Source organism: Archocentrus centrarchus, chromosome 17 (genome assembly GCF_007364275.1).
Source record: "Archocentrus centrarchus isolate MPI-CPG fArcCen1 chromosome 17, fArcCen1, whole genome shotgun sequence".
Lineage (NCBI taxonomy): Eukaryota > Metazoa > Chordata > Actinopteri > Cichliformes > Cichlidae > Archocentrus > Archocentrus centrarchus.
In genome coordinates, this window is record NC_044362.1 from 25,731,367 (window position 1) to 25,747,670 (window position 16,304).

At 38.4% G+C, this 16,304-nt stretch overlaps 1 protein-coding gene across 1 annotated transcript in view; it reads right to left on the minus strand.

Annotated features, from left to right (window-relative positions):
- The window catches only part of ankrd12 (ankyrin repeat domain 12), a 44,593-nt gene extending 29,847 nt beyond the window's left edge, over nt 1–14,746 (minus strand). The window contains 1 exon segment of the mRNA XM_030751472.1: nt 14,560–14,746. The gene's annotated coding sequence lies outside the window, so the exon portion shown is untranslated.
- Between the last annotated feature and the right edge of the window lie 1,558 nt (nt 14,747–16,304).

Genomic DNA, 16,304 nt, shown 5'->3' on the forward strand with positions numbered 1-16,304 from the left:
AGCAACTTTTACATGTGTATTTACGTAGCTAAAACTAATGTAAAAATTTTTTTACTGTCAACACCTAAATCTGTAACTTAATACTATTGAAGAAATAAATTAATTAATTTAAGACCAGAAATATTTGTGTCTTATTATGCAAGACTGAGTGCTGAACAATTTCAGTCTTATCCGTCACTTCAAGTTTACATTTAAAAAAAAAAAAAAAAATCCCTCTAAATCTACAAGGAAGAGGCTCAGGGTATGGCTTAGACACAAAGAAAAAGCCTCATAAAAAATATGTTTGTACAGGAAAGGCGTAAATAGGGTTAACTTCACTAGAAGGAGAATAAGGCTCTGCCCCAACTCATGAAACATGTCCATTAAACTGGTCTGAGAGAGTCTGAAAGCATTAAGAAGCCTACTGCCACTGCTCTGAATGTAGGTTAATGATCAGATACCCAAGCAGAGGCCAAGAACAATGAAGCCTTTACTGCTGATTACGGGTTAAAAGGAGGGGGGTGGAGGGGTGGGAGGGATTAGAGCAAAGGTTAGGACCCAGGCGTGGGTCTTGCTCTTATTCCACACATGGCCAAGCTCACATGACTCAACCAAACACTGTAGAACTGTTGCTGCTCAAGGCAATGTCGATATCCACAAGTAGGGTTAGAGAATTTAAAGAATATTAACTTTGAATTAGTAAAAGCCTGGACTTGGCAGAGATGAGTGTGAGCTATAGCTATATATATATATATCTATATATATATATATATATATATATATTATATATATCTATTATATCTCTCTCTCTCCTCTCTCTGCTCTCTCTATCCAGCTCCTCTCTCTATCTCTCTCTCTCTCTCTCTCTCTCTCTCTCTCTCTATCTCTCTCATCTCTCTCCCTCCCCTCTCTCTCCCCTCTCTCTCTCCCTCTCTCTCCCCCTCTCTCATCTCCCCTCTCTCTCCCCCTCACTTCTGGAACCCTCAATGTGCCACGCCACAACCCCTCCATTGACACAACACCATTTCTGCATGCCACATACCACCATTTTTATGACATGCCTCATCACGTTCCCCTCCTTTAAAGCAGCACACCCTCCTTTTCCTTTCACAGAAGTTGTAGGCAATGATTTAAAGCCCCTGGTGGCAAAGACACCACCTACATGACTACGAAACAAAACACCATCTGCAGCTTACAAGGTGTCACAACCACAAACAATCCCATGTACTCAGTTCCATATGAGCAACAAGCTGGCCACACTGAAAAATAAACTGAGGGAAATATTGTGTCAGTTTTCATTATGACATTCAAGATATGACTCTAGCTACACCTGTCACATCCTATTAAGTTTGATGAGCTGTCGATCCGATCACGGGGCTGACACATGCTGCCTGTGCAGTGCCAAAACCACAACTCTTCAGTGCCAGAGTAAGCTTAGATGAGACTAGTGTGTGTGCAAAGGCTGAAAAAGAAACTTCATTTCAGAATATGAGGAATCTGCAGATTACACGGCACACAATCCATTTTACCTTTGATTTAAATCTCTCAAGTCAATGATCAAAAAACCAAATTGCTCTTAAGGCCTGCTTCAGTGTTAACCCTCTGGAGTCAACGGACACGTGGCGCATCCAACTGACATCACTTTTTTAAGATGACATAGCAGCAGGAAGCTCCTTTGCCGAGTCTCTGTTTCAACTTCAATTGAAAGTACAGACTTCAAACTATATACCAGTTTTAAATTGAGTTGACAGGCCAAGTAAAACAAGACTTATAACAAAAAAAAAAAAAAAAAAAACATACGCCATGCTTTTCCTGATTATCATCATGCTTGATGCATGTTTGCAAGCATAAAATTCTTGCGAGCAAAAAAAAAATGATGACATCCCTTTTCCACTTGTGGAAAAATGCACCACATCAACCAATCAAAAAATTATTTGGCAAAGTGCAGGATTTGGTTGGTGAGAAACAGGTTAAAGTTGTGAGAATGAAGGGGTGAAAGAGAGACAGCATTATTGATAGCGAGTTCTGAAATTTGAGAGATTTGTGGCAATTAGTGTATCTGTAGTGTATAATTAGTGTAGTGTAATATGTTTAGTGCGTTGTGTAGTCATGGATAAGGCAGATACTAGCCAAAAAGCCACCAAAGGCAGACTTGAATGTAAACACTGTCTCCGTTGTACAACAGGAGGAGTGACACACCTGAAAGTGTCAGGCCTGTGATGGTCTCCTCTGTTTTGTGGTGGACAGGAAATGTCTTTTTTGGAGTGGCAGAAATAATTTGTGTTGCATCTTATTTTAACGCCTGACTGTTGTGTAAATAGGTGTCCAAAAAACACCAGAGGCATAAACATTTAAACCCATCTTTATTTCACCATTACATTTTTAATGCTTAAGAAGAGTGAAGATGTCTGGAGTCAACAACTCAGTCGCAACAACCATTTTCAGCCAATGCTGGCTTTTTCAGAGTTGGTGTGTTTTTACAGTTAGCCCCACAACAGATCCAGCATATTAATATTTTTATGCCAATTTGTATTCTAAAGTGTTCTCTCTAAAGCACGAGGTTGTGTGGAGCTAAAGGACACTCAAATCCAGCAACATTAGATATTCACTGTAAAGGAGTTAACCATTTACCTTCATTCTTACATTTTACACTGAAAGTAGATGACCTTGGTACTAAAATGCATCAATTAGCTTAACAATTACATGATGTTTAACAGCATTTAGGACAGCTGGTTAGCTTTCTCCACATTTCAGTGCACTCAGTGCTTCATTGTGATTTTCAGTGTTTGATGAGATGGCTGATACTGGAAAACACTACATATATCTATGGTCCATAATACCCAGCAACACCATTAAAACCACTAAGAGGTAAAGTAAATAACACTAATTACCTTGGTTCAATGTAATGTTCTGCACTGAAACCTGAATCCTGGGATTCATGTGCTGGTTATGGGAGACTTAAGATCCTGCACTGGCCTGTTTTCATAGCTCTTCGGCTACACTGATGGTTGACTTCCCACAGTCGCGCTAACACAGAGGCTACAGAGACATACCTTTGTGCAGTCCTCCAAACTAATAACAGCACATAGTTTGATGGGAATTATGCTTTGCTATTGGTTAAAACAGCGTTTTTAACACTGTTTTGCTTCAGTGGGAAGTTCTTTGTTTATTAATACTTCTGTCTTCTCCACAGCAGAGGCTAACATAAGACAACAGCATGATCATAAAATATGAGTAGCCCACATTGTTCCACATATTTATGACACTACCACCTGGTGACAGTTGATATCTGCAATATTTTGAGCTACAGAGCTGTACGTACATTGCATTACCACATTGAGCGCCTGACTTTAACATGTAAACACCAATTCAACACTGTTGCAGATGACTGGTAGCAGCACACTGACTGCAACAGCCTCCCTGTCAGGACACCATGCCCAACCAAACTGCAAAACCTGTGAGAGTATGATCCTCAGAATGTGTAAGAACATATCTTAATGGATATCTTCAACATGTAAAATCTGTTTACAAGGCAAAGAATTTTTAGCACTGCAAGATTTCTGGCTTCTGTTTGCAGTCTGAGCTGTATTATAACTCACTGTGTTGGGGCAGCTGGTGGCTGCATGCAGGTCAAAAGACAAACGCCATACAAATCTTTTGGCAGACTCCAAAAGACACTCCCAAAGGTCCCATATCTACTTTGGTGGCACAAGAGGGACCTACACAGTAGGTTTTTTCAATGTTGTGGCTTATTAGTGTTATCTGTCAGCCTTTCTCAAGTTTGTTTAATCTTTACTAATCTCTGGCACTATTTCACCCTGTGTCTTTTGTCATGTCTCCCTCCAATTACCCCCAACTGGTTGCGGCTGATCACTGCCCCTCCCCTGAGCCTGATTCTCCCAGGGGTTTCTTCCTGTTAAAAAGGGAGTTTTTCCTTCGCACTGTTGCCAAGTGCTTGCTCACAGGGGTTGTCTGATTTTTGGGGTTCTCTCTATATTATTGCAGGGTCCTTTACCTTGCAATATAAAGCGCCTTGAGGCCACTGTTGTTGTGATTTGGCACTATATAAATAAAACTGAACTGAATTTACAGTAATAATATGCAGAACCATATGAGAATTTCAAGATCCTCCAAAACTCCAGTCAACATATCTGACTCTAAACTGTTTGGTATTTAGAAAAAAGGCCCCTGTTGACTTACTTCAAACAAACGAGCTAAACCCATTTTTCTTTGTTTTCATGTTATTTAAATCAATAAATGCTTGTTTCCAATTGTGCCAACAAAAAGCACTATGAAACTTATTATGGCATGAAGGTATGAATTGTGCCACATGTGTGTATTTATCTTAACATCCCCACATTGCCCCCAAAAAGCCAAAACACTGCATTGTCAAATGCTAAATAGACTCCAAATAATGGTTAACAGCTAGTAAGACATAAAATGCATACACAAACCAACCCTAACTTATGTAAAATAGCAATTTTGTTGAAGAATACGTCCTGTATGGATTTAAATGTCATCCGTAGCTTTAAATCCATTTAAAATGGAAACTAGCACAGTTATGGGATAATATCATAGCAGCATGTCAATTATTAACACAATCTGATCACATTTCTCCCCTAAAAAAAAAATAAATAAATAAAGCTCAGTGGTACAGTAATGGCTCGATTTATTCTACAACCAAAAGGAACCCACAGAAATTGTCCTGTGAATGAAACTCTCATTAACCTATTTACAGCAGGAAGGTCCTCAGCCCTCCAAAAGCATGGTCACAAAACAGAGCCAGGGTAAACAGGATATGACTGCTTTCTTTGGCATCAGTGAAGTGAAAGCAGTCCATGAAGAATGCAAAGCACACACCCACTGTCAAATTGTCTTTTTCCACCGTAACTACAACAGACATATCTCCCTCACTGCTCATTCATAAATAAAACTTTAAGGGCTCTTTAATAATTAAAAACCTACAGCATTGTAATATTGCAACCCCATCGCTTCCTTCCTTCCTGTGCACTCGTGGTGCATTCAGAGTCACGTAGGAAGGTCACAAGCTCTCAAACTGTCTGTCCTTAAAGCATACAGTGGATTATCAAGTTGTTACACAGGATACTGCACTCAACGTACCAAACAAAAAAAACAACACACTGCACACATTCAGCTGCTGGCAAAGACCAGCACATGTTGTGAAATCAGGAGGCTCCGCCCTCTTCACACAGATACATGCACAAATCACACGCTTGCCGAGCCTCTCGAAGACGCAGATACTGGGCTGATGGAGCCAACTGCAGATAGGTTCTGGTCTAGCTAGAGGCACGGTGTATCATAAGCAGCACCACTGCTTGCTTTCATGCTCCCTTTTGAACTGCCACTCAGTAAGTGCAATCGACAAGTTGAAGCGAAAGTGATACAGAGCAGAATTGTAAGCTGCCTCAAATAGAGGAAACAGATGATTTCTTTGGCCTATTGTGTTTAGATTTGTTACCCTCACATTTGTTGTAACCCTTTCAAATTCCACTCCATCTTCTAAGCTGATGGACCTTCAATGACACAGCCACAACGCTCTCAATGACCATTAATGGAAGTTTATCAACACTTAACAGGCACTGGTCGTCAATTCGCTGAGGAGAGGAGAGTCAAACAAAAACTGACTGTTTTGGGGGGTTCCCTGATGATATAGCCCCACTGTGAGTGCTCAAAACAAAAAAAGAGGAACTCCAATCAGAGTGTTAGTAGAGTAAAACAGCTTTATTACGGCCATAAGTCTTCTTGCCCTGTGTTGCTGGTAAAATGCTGCAACATGACAAAATTAGACCAAGTAGACAATATATAGGCCAAAAATTCCAAGATAGCCAAGTTAAACCTCTCAGTGTGAAGGAGTCTTGAGCACAAAGGGCACCAGTTTAGTTCTCAAAGACTGCTTATGATTCACATGAAAGGAACCCATACATTTACTAAGTGCAGGCTCATAATGAAGTCATTGTTTTTTCTTCCTTTTACCCTGTGATATCCAAATCATCATCAATGACTAGTACCTCAACCCTAACCCCTAATCTCTAACACTATCAGGACAGGTGATTTGGGGCTTTGAGCTCAAATTTTTTGCAACGAGGGAACCAAAATGCAAAACTGGAACATCAAAAGAAGAAGAAAAAATTTTTCTGTTTCTCAGAATTGCATAGAGTAAGGCCTAACCCTAAACCTGTGAAGGGTCAACACCCCTGTCTTCTTCAAGAGACGATGTCTGCTAAATGCTTAAGACATTTTCCATTCCACTGATCTGCATTTAGATCCCTCTGCCTCAATGTGAAGGTTACTTCTTTAATCTGGTGCCTCTTATTTCCCCCTTAAATTACTTGTCACCCAAAAAAATATGTAATGTACAAAAAAATGATACAGCAGATCAGTTTGTTAGGAAAGCATCAAATTACAAAAACAAAATCTAAAACCAATAAAAGCCAAAAAAAAATATAGTCTTTTCAACCTATGAAAAATAATCCAAATAATCCAAATGAACTAAGTAATGAAAACTAACTTTCTAAAAGGAGCGCACGTAAAGAGGGACTACCTTATGTCCATATAATTGCTCCAGCATTACAGAACCTAGTCAATAGTTCTATTCTCTAAGAAGCTTATAGCCTGTCTGGAAAGGCTTTATACTACAGAAGCCATGGCATGGTTACCCAGCTAAAAAAGAGTCCTTTTCGGTGCTTGCTAAGCGGAAAAATTGGAAGAGTTTAAAAATAATCTAAGAAATGTGAAAAATGTAGCTGGAACCAATAGTATTAACAGTATACTGTGCCCCATTTCTTTTCGTGCATCTGCATGGCTCTAAGCACGTCTCTCTCAGTGCCTGTATGAAGATTTGCCTGGACGGCACGTGTAAAACTGATGTGACTGCAGAGCCTCCCACCATCTGATTCTCATGATCTGGCAGAAATAGGAGGAAAATCTGATTTTTGAGGATCCAGATCTGTCACTGTGTGCATGCGAGTGTGATCAGGAGATGAATGCTGGCATTAAATGTTGCCAAGACAGCCAGAGAAAATATTTCACACTGACCAAATCTACTCCATAATTAATGTCACAACCACAGCAGGATAATAGTATGTGACATATTGCTATAATGTTAAACACAAAAATAAAATGCTATTAAAAATGACAAAAACTGACTACCAGCTAAACCATTCCAAATCATTTAATCTATGCAATTGTAACTATTTTTAACGTGCTTAATGGCATTACTTTTAAATAACATTTTTTTTTCTGTAACTCTCTGTAAATAGCCACTCAGTGGCTAATTTGCACACGCCCACATACAAAAATGATATATACTATGTATAACACATCACATAGAAATATGGCTCAGTACACAGTTGTCACGATTGAATAGCTGTCTAACATGTCCCTCCTTTATGGCTAATTCTCACCAGCAATTAACTGCACCATGAGATGGACTCTGCAAAGGCTTTGTAGATGAGCAATAAAAGCTAATCTAGTGTCAGAAGGAAAGCAGGATGGGTGAAAGAAAAGCTTTGGAAGTGCAACAAAAACAAGATCTAACTGATGAGAAAGAGGAAATTAACATATCCAATGCCAGTTCTTACAAAATACTCTCAGAAAGCAACAGGTCATATTCTCTTGTGGGAAATGGTTGGATTTTAAATAAATAAATAATAAATAAATATAATAATAATAATATAATAATATAATAATAATAATAATAATAATAATAATAATAATAATAATAAAACCTGGCAGCTGGCTTGTGAAATTGACAGTCATGCTCAATGTCAACTAATATTTGGCCACTGGCTGTTCACCCCATACATGTGGTGCACATTGAAATTTGACGATGGCGTCAGCCAGCTGATTGTCACAATTAAAATGCCATTTAAAAGTTATGTTAGTCACCTACTGTGAGTATATACACTGTAATATCACTAGCTATCAATGCAGTTAAAACCACCAGAGTTGGTGCAGTGCAATCATAACGGAAGTCAGATGTTTGTTTTTCTGAACAGCTACACTGGAAAGGATGGACAAACTGGCTGCCATGGGTAAGACAACGAAGCACATTTATAGGTTTCAGAATAATGAGCAACACCTGCTAGGTTAACTGGATAAGGTGTAAATTTTTTGATATAAGCTCCCTATCAATATTGGTAGGCTTTTAATTTCATTTTATCAAGCACACCTATTTGTAATATTGTGCCAAGCTGCTGTTAATCATTTTAACAAAAGCGCAGCAAAACAAAGTAATGCAATCCAACACAGTAGTCCAGTTATATTGCTGCCTTTGTAAAGAGGTGCTGGTTCAAGCTTTTAACGTTAGTGCAGCTCAATTGCTCTGTCATTTGACACCTGTGACCATCTCAGTTCCCACAACAGGACAATTTGGCTTTCGACAATTATGAAAACAATACACTTGGGATAAAAACTACAGTAGAAATCACCTAAGTCGAAGTCGCACAAATTGTTTTCGCTCTAGTTGGATGGATTCTGCAGGTCCGGATTTTTCCTAATGTTAATTCCAATAAAAATCATCCCCTAAATCAGACCATACAAGTTGGATTTTTGCCTACCTTGGATGAAAACTCTGGTCCTATTGTAATGAATTTCATATTAAATGTGATCACATAAATTGGATGAGTTTAGCGCTAAAGCCCTCCACAGCTCCCAACACACCTACACCCCACTAACAATGCCTGGAAGATCACCTGAGTGTCTATACAGTCATGTGATGTCTGGATTGGCTGCACTGGGTTTATCAGTTCATTTCACCGGAGACAATCATGGCAAGCGCAGGAGTCAAGCGTAAGCTACAAACTCACACTTACGAGCAAAAACATGAGATTATAAAATTTGCAGAAGCAGATCCAGGGATGAAGCAGAAAGCTATTGCTGCAAAATTCAATATTAGACCCCAAACTGTCTGATATTTTGAAGAATCGGATTTTATCCGACTTAAAAAATAAGGCTGATTTTTTTTTTTACAAGTCGGATAAAATTCCATGGGCCATCTGAATCCAACTTAGGCAATTTCTACTTTATTAGTCTTTCAGATTAATTTTCACTATGAAGTACTGGTTTCTTTTTGTTTGTTATAAATCATGACATTTCTTTACAGGAATCTGCTTTTAGCCCCTCCCTAAAAGATGAAATTTACTTGCTGTTTCATGCACCACAAACCAAGATGGCTAAAATGGAGCCTTTGGTAGATAAGATCTCTCTCAGTGAATTAAAATTTGTCGAGTTTCCGAAGATCAACATGTGATCCTTCAGTCAGTGACTGTCTTTGTCTCTAGGTTGCTAGGGGTCTCGCCCCTGGTCCACTTACAGCAGCATCCAACAGTTGGCCATTTGCTATGAGTTTCTGCTGCTCCCCCATAGCTAACTTGCATGCCTTGAGAGGCTTGCAAGTCCTCTTTAGCCTGGGGCTCTTTTCGCTACCATATGCAACTGGAAACATCTTGCACTAAGGCTAAAGATGAGCTTTACTGTCAAAAATGCTCACTGGTCTGGACCTACAACTCCTTACCTTCTGAATGTACTACCCCTACCTTTCCCTCTGTCACCGTTTTGTTTGTTTTTTTAAATACAATGCATTTGTTTTAAATTTGAATTACATCTAAAGCTCAATGAAACCCACTGAATAAAAACATTCTTAAGTTCAATTACTATACATGACTTTCAAGTTAATTTACCAATTTAGTTTTACAGTGCTGACCAAAACAATGATTATGATTTTTACTATAACTGAGCTATTAGCCCACCAACAACAAAAGCAGTCAAGGCAGAAACAGAAGAAGGAACATGGTAAATATGCTCCTCTTCTGGAGCTCTAGCACTGCAGACATATCAATAAGGGAAACGTAACACTGGTGTATCCTAATGCGGTTAAGTGTGACGTGCTGAAAATTTGAATGAGATAGTAATATTTACACAGCTTTTGTGTTGTACTGGGGATTCCTGCTTTGGGGTCATTCAGTTCATCCGCAAATCTTTTATTACTATAGCAAAATCCTTGTAGAGGCAAGTCTCACAAGATCCCAAAATGCTTCCAGCCACTTGTTTAGGCAGCTATTTTGAAGCATTAACTAACTTTAATTTCATATGGTTATATAGCAAGAAAGACTCTCTCTCTCAGATATAGAATCAATCAAAAACCGGTCAAATCTGATTTTGGGAAAGAAAAAAAAATGGTTTGCCAAATTTGTGCCAAAATAGGTAAAGTTACTTCTACCACCATTTTTGTTATTGCTGTTCTTCCATAGATTTGAATTCATGATTCTTTGCCAGTCATGAGTTTCTCTTATAATCTCTGACAAATTTAAACAAGGTAATAATATCACCTACCAAACACAACATCAAACCCACTGACAGGTCAACAATGCAATACTTTTCTGGAAAACCTTTTATATTAATTATTTTTAAAATAATATGAAAACACTAACAGCTACCACGCACCTGATCATTGTTACACTTGCACATGGCTGAGACTATACACTAATGCACCTTGGCCCTGATTTCTATCAAACAAAAACAAAAAAAGTTATTGCGGCCCGAGCAACCAAGTGTCTCCAGTAGCACTACCCTCAGGTGCAGTAGTCCAGTGGGACAATGTACCCCACCAACCCACAAATATGCAGAAGAGTTAAAGGCACTGAGTTGGCCTACAAACTCTCTGGACCCCTATGTAATCTATCCTCCATGTGATGCACCACAACAAGCCCAATCCATGAAGCCCTACCCTAGGTGTGCTCAATTATGGCTAAATAAATGAATAAAATCATGATTATTTTGCTCAATACTGAAATCACAAACAAAAACACTGAGCACGAAATGCCAGTACAAAAGTGGACTGACATTCAGTGCTCCTTCCCAGTGGCTCCACAGTGTAGCGGTTTACACATTTGCCTAACAAGCAAAAGCTCCCCGGTTTGATACCAAGAGATGAGACAAATCCCTTTGGGGTTGTGTCAGGAAGGGTATCCGGTGCAAAAAAAATCTGCCAAACCAAACATCTGGAGCTACCAGCTGTGGCAACCCCCCCCCCCCCCCCCCTTTTTTTTTTTTTTTTAAATTTGATGCTGCTTTCTGTACTTGTTGAAACCAAACTGTTTTCAGGCAACCAAAATGGTTTTAATATTACTGCTAACCAAAAGCTGAACTAAATCTGCTATAGCATGTCAAGGAGTGAATTTGGGGTTTTAGAGAAGGGGATAACACTCGATTTATGCTTCTGTGTTGAATCTATGTAAAGCTTAAGATGTAGCTTATGCTGGCTGCGTTGATGGCGAAGTGTAGTTACATTTCTAGGGAGGTGCACGTCAGGTCACAGCATAGCTTTAACACATGAGTATAAATCCCCTCTTTAACACACACTGCAAATGAAAGGGTGCACTGGATTTAAAACATGAGACAAAATGAGAGCACAAATGTGAGAAAGAAGGCAGCACCTTAATAATTTTATCCCATTTAAAAATCACTGGATTAAATATAAATTTAGATTAACTGCAGAGCACTACCTCACCCTGAAACCCATATGACCCAAAGAACTCCCTGTCATTGTCCCAATATTCAACAGCTCCTTTTCTACATTAAATCATCAGTATCTTTATCTTTTGTAGAGAATCATTGCTTGAAACTGAAATTACTTGTTTGTTTGTTTTTTAAGGATTACAATTTAAGTCAAACAATTCAATAAATGCAGCTTATTTAAAAAAACAAAACCAGGTTTGTGGCTTTCTGTTATTCAAAACTAATATGTAACATCAGATCCTAACATTTAATTTACTTAATCAGTATCAAATAGCATAAACTGTCAGAAAACTGAACTAAGCAAAGGCAAACATTTTCAAACACATTCTCTTCAATGGCACCACAAAAAGGTACCTATGATGAACTGCAAGAAAGAGCTTGGTAATATACTGCAGTGTCAATTATCATGTGTCCTACTCGTACTGTCATAACCTTTAGTGCTGCGGGAGGTCCATTCATCCTCAGCAATCATCATCACATGATCCTCAGTTGCCAGAAGAGAGATGTTAGTACAAACTCATTACAGTCACTGTAAGAGTAATATATATATATATATATATATATATATATATATATATATATATATATATATATATTATATATATATATATATATATAAATAAATGTATATATATAAATATATATAAATATATAAATGTTTTTCAAATTGGGTGACACTGGTACACTAACAAAAAACGCATTAATCCCATTGTGTACAATTACCAAAACAGCAATGACTATCAAGCCTGGGAGCAGATACCAACACCTGAGAAATCATTATCTTAATACCAGAGTAATGTGCTCTATTCATAAAAACAGTCCTTCCCATTCAAGGCTATGATTAACATTTTATTTATTGTGCTGTCTATATAAAAAGGGTACACAAAGAAAGAAAACCAGGGAAAAGCAGATTAATGGTCGACCTGGATTAAATAAAACATTAATTTGAACAAATAAACAACCTAAACTTTACCTTACTTATAACCCTTAATACATTGATGAGAAACAATTAATTGAACCTTGGTCATCCTCATTTATCTAAACTGCGATAGAGATTCAGAAGTAGTAAATATGTTAATTTAACAAGATTACTTCTAAAGGACTTTGAATTATAGTGTATAAGCATTTACACATAATTGAGGACCCAAACTTATGGTAATAAAGTGCTGGTCTTTAGAGTAGTAAGATCAAATATGATGTGTCATGGCTGACTGGAAGTATGCTTGTTGTCATTCTGCCGTCTAACACATTCAGTTTAATTGATTAGTTCATGGTTTAAGGTAAGCTAACGAATGAAAATTACTATATTAATTTTAATTGAAATGAAAACCAGCAAAACTCGGTGCCTTCTGTGGTATTTTGAAAACCTGACCACCTTGTCAGAGTATTTTAATGCATTACTGTAAGATTTAGGTGCCTAAAAGGTGATAGACTTATGCTACCATCAAGCCTCAGTAAAATAAGCCACTATTTGTCACAATTCACCTATTGTGCTATCAATTTCTACATAGAAGCTTCTAGAGTGCTAGCAGTATTCATGTCTCCAAAATCAAATAAACAAAAAAGAGACAATAGGAGCATGTATTTCTGACTGATGATTTCTTATGATTTTATTTTTGATGTAAACCTTAAGCAGCTACTTGAAATAATGAGTGATCGTAGCACACTTCATGTGTAGAAGTGGGATGTAAGCCTATAGAGCGTTCATCTTTACAACCCCAAAATTAATATTTCTTGTAGTACTGTTATTTTAAAATGCTACCTTTCTCAATGCACCCAGTTTCTGCATTTGTGTCCTCTTCCTTACAAAGACATAAAATATTTTACATTTAGTGTTGTTGTATTTAAATTACTGTGTGAGTAACAGATTAGTTCCACATAATTTATACCATTACATTGTCTATATATCGCATTTAAGCATATTTTATTAGCAGATAATGAATACACAGTATATGTATGACACAAATGCTACTTAAAATAGTGCTTTCATACTATTTTAGCTTTTTAATCTTCATCTAAGTGTGTATAAACGCTGCAATGCAGCATAACTCTTTAACTTCACCTATGTTTCAATTCAAGGTTGACATTTTGGTTGATTCAGACCGGTCGCTGCACAGACAGCCATGTAAAGACAGGCAGGCTTTTGTATCAGGCAACACACCCCCAAGATGTCACAGTCGCTGTCTGTGAGGCTCAAGCTCCGGGTTTTACAAGCTATGCTAGTTCCTTGTGAGAATTACAAATCATGACTACATTTTACACTACGTTGACTGCTATTGTCCCGTCAAACTGAGCTGGTTGCAAATAAATAAACTGGCATTAGCTCGATCATTGCAGACACCACCACCCACCTCAGAGAAACGTTAATGACGCTCGTGCTTCCAATAAGCAGAAAGTAATATTGCTGAGCGCTAAAATTCGCAACTTGGACATAGACAATAAACACAAGGTGTGGTGTTATTATTTTTGTGGTGAAATTCGTTTGGCGGGTAAATATTTTTGTCTCATGCTACTGCGTGTCCAACGTAAGGTAATTCAAGTTCACGTTTCGCGATTTAACGGCAATAATCAACACAGCAAGCACAGCACAGCCGGAGACAAAAGCCCACTGCAGCTCCTTCACTGCCCTCACAACGTTCCCCCTCCCCAGCGCTTAATCTAAGCTAGCTAGCGAGCTTGTTCCCAGCCCTACACAGCCTCGTTGGCTGGCTGGCTGGCTGAAGCTACCTCAGCTCGCTCTGCTTCGCCCCGACATTTTCCTATCAGCGCTCTGTATCCTTGCTTTGAAAGCACCTACTAAAGGCAGTTACCGGAGTGGAAATTTCAGTTAACGGAGAAGAAAGTCCTCAATGTGTGTAACGCACGTGGCACTCAACTATACCAAGCCCACGCAAACACATAACATTCCCATTTTCGCACGCAGTTTTACGTCAAGTTAGCTTAACGTTAGCCAGCTTGCAGAACAACTTAGCCAGATTGCTAGGATTTTTTATCCATCCTGATCCGAAGGAATCAAAACAACAAACCTCGTTTTGCGCTTACCTTTAAACGGGGTTACACGTTCCCACCGACTCATTCAGGTTCCGCTATATGTGAATATTGCGCAATATTAACAGTTATTTCCTAAATACTGGACGTTAACCGTAGCCTACGGCTGTGTGACGTTCATCGCTGGTTTTGAAAACATCCAAGCCGTTCGTCGCTCGTCCTCTCGGAGAAAAACCTAGCAAAACATGCAAGCGTCGTTGTCATTGGTGGAGAGGAGTCATGTGACCGCCTGAGCCCCACCGAGCTTATAAGGTCTGCGTCTGCTGGATAGACTAGATGGGTATGTGTCAAACGTTTTAACGTTCATTTAACCGAAACTGTGAGTAAATTCGCGTATTTAATTTTAAGAATGCGCTTCTTGCTGTCACCTTTTGTGAGCTAGCGGTGTGTGTAACATCTGAAAGTGGCTTTTAATCGTGTGTGTTTGTACTGAAAGGAATGGAGAGAGAGAGAAAAAAAGAGAGAGAGAGAACAGGAATGGGCACTTGACGTCATCTTTTCCGCCGCTGTGCTGCGGTCAGTAGGAACTTTCTCGAAGATCACGGCTGAGGTTAACAGGAATGGCGTTTCCTTCTTCCTCGTGAGCATGGCCGCGCAGTTAGGCAGCAATTTCAGTAATTAGTCTATCTGGTTAAGTCGCCCTATTAGCCCGCCAATTCTGTGTATGAGCCAGTTTAGAATTGGTTGCGCAGTGACATTTGCATCTGTTGGATGTACTGCGCATGCGTCACCATGCATAACGTTTTATGTTGCAGAGCAGAGATGGGCTGAGGTGGGGGAGGGGCACCGGCTAGACATGAAAACGGCCTCGGGATGGGATGGAAATGAAAGGATAGTTATAGGAAGCGGGCTGTGTTGTTCAAGGCCAGGGGGGTTGTGTTTATCATGTAATGGCTTGAACGAATTCATTTTAATGGTGTTGAACCAGCCATATTCTTAAGGTCAATATGTGGTTCTTTTGTCATTAAAAGCAGCCATATTAATACTACCTATAATCTAATCTAGTTTGGAGTATATTCATTGGCGATCTCCTTGAAATAATTTTTCATTTTATTTCTATCAGAAACATCTATTAGTGTCTAACCAAAGATGCTAATTAATTGCACAACACTCATTTGTGAAATGAATTCAGTAGAGGTAACATGTAATAAAATAACGATTTAATAATAATTTGTTACACCATTTGTAGCATTTCTAACAAGCAGTTATCTGGCTGTACCTGCTGCTTACCAAAGATTTTCATTAAGAATAAACAGTTTAAAATGTTACTTGTACATATATACAAGAAAACCCACACTAGTCGAAAGTCAATTTTTACATCCAGTAACATTCATAACTAAATAGTAAGGGCCAGAAATGCAAATGCAGATATCCATTAAGGACATAAATCTAGCAATGTGTAATTTAAAAAAAAAAAAAAAAAAAAAAAAAAAAAAAAAGCTTAATACTTTTTGTTACATTGTGTAGCACTTCAACAAACATCTATTTGCTGTATTGTGAGTTTTTAATCAGATTATTTTTTATAGGGGAATAAAATAGTAGGAACAGGTATCTTAATGTGGATATGCTCGATTATCATTTTGAGGGGTCATATTTGATTTGAATGTATTATGTATATAGGTTATGATTCTTAGTTAAGTTAAAAACCCTTCAGAAGTTTGCCATAGTCACTTAAGTTAAGTATAGGAATATACACGATATAGTTAGCTTTACATGTAGCTATAATCCATGCGTCACGT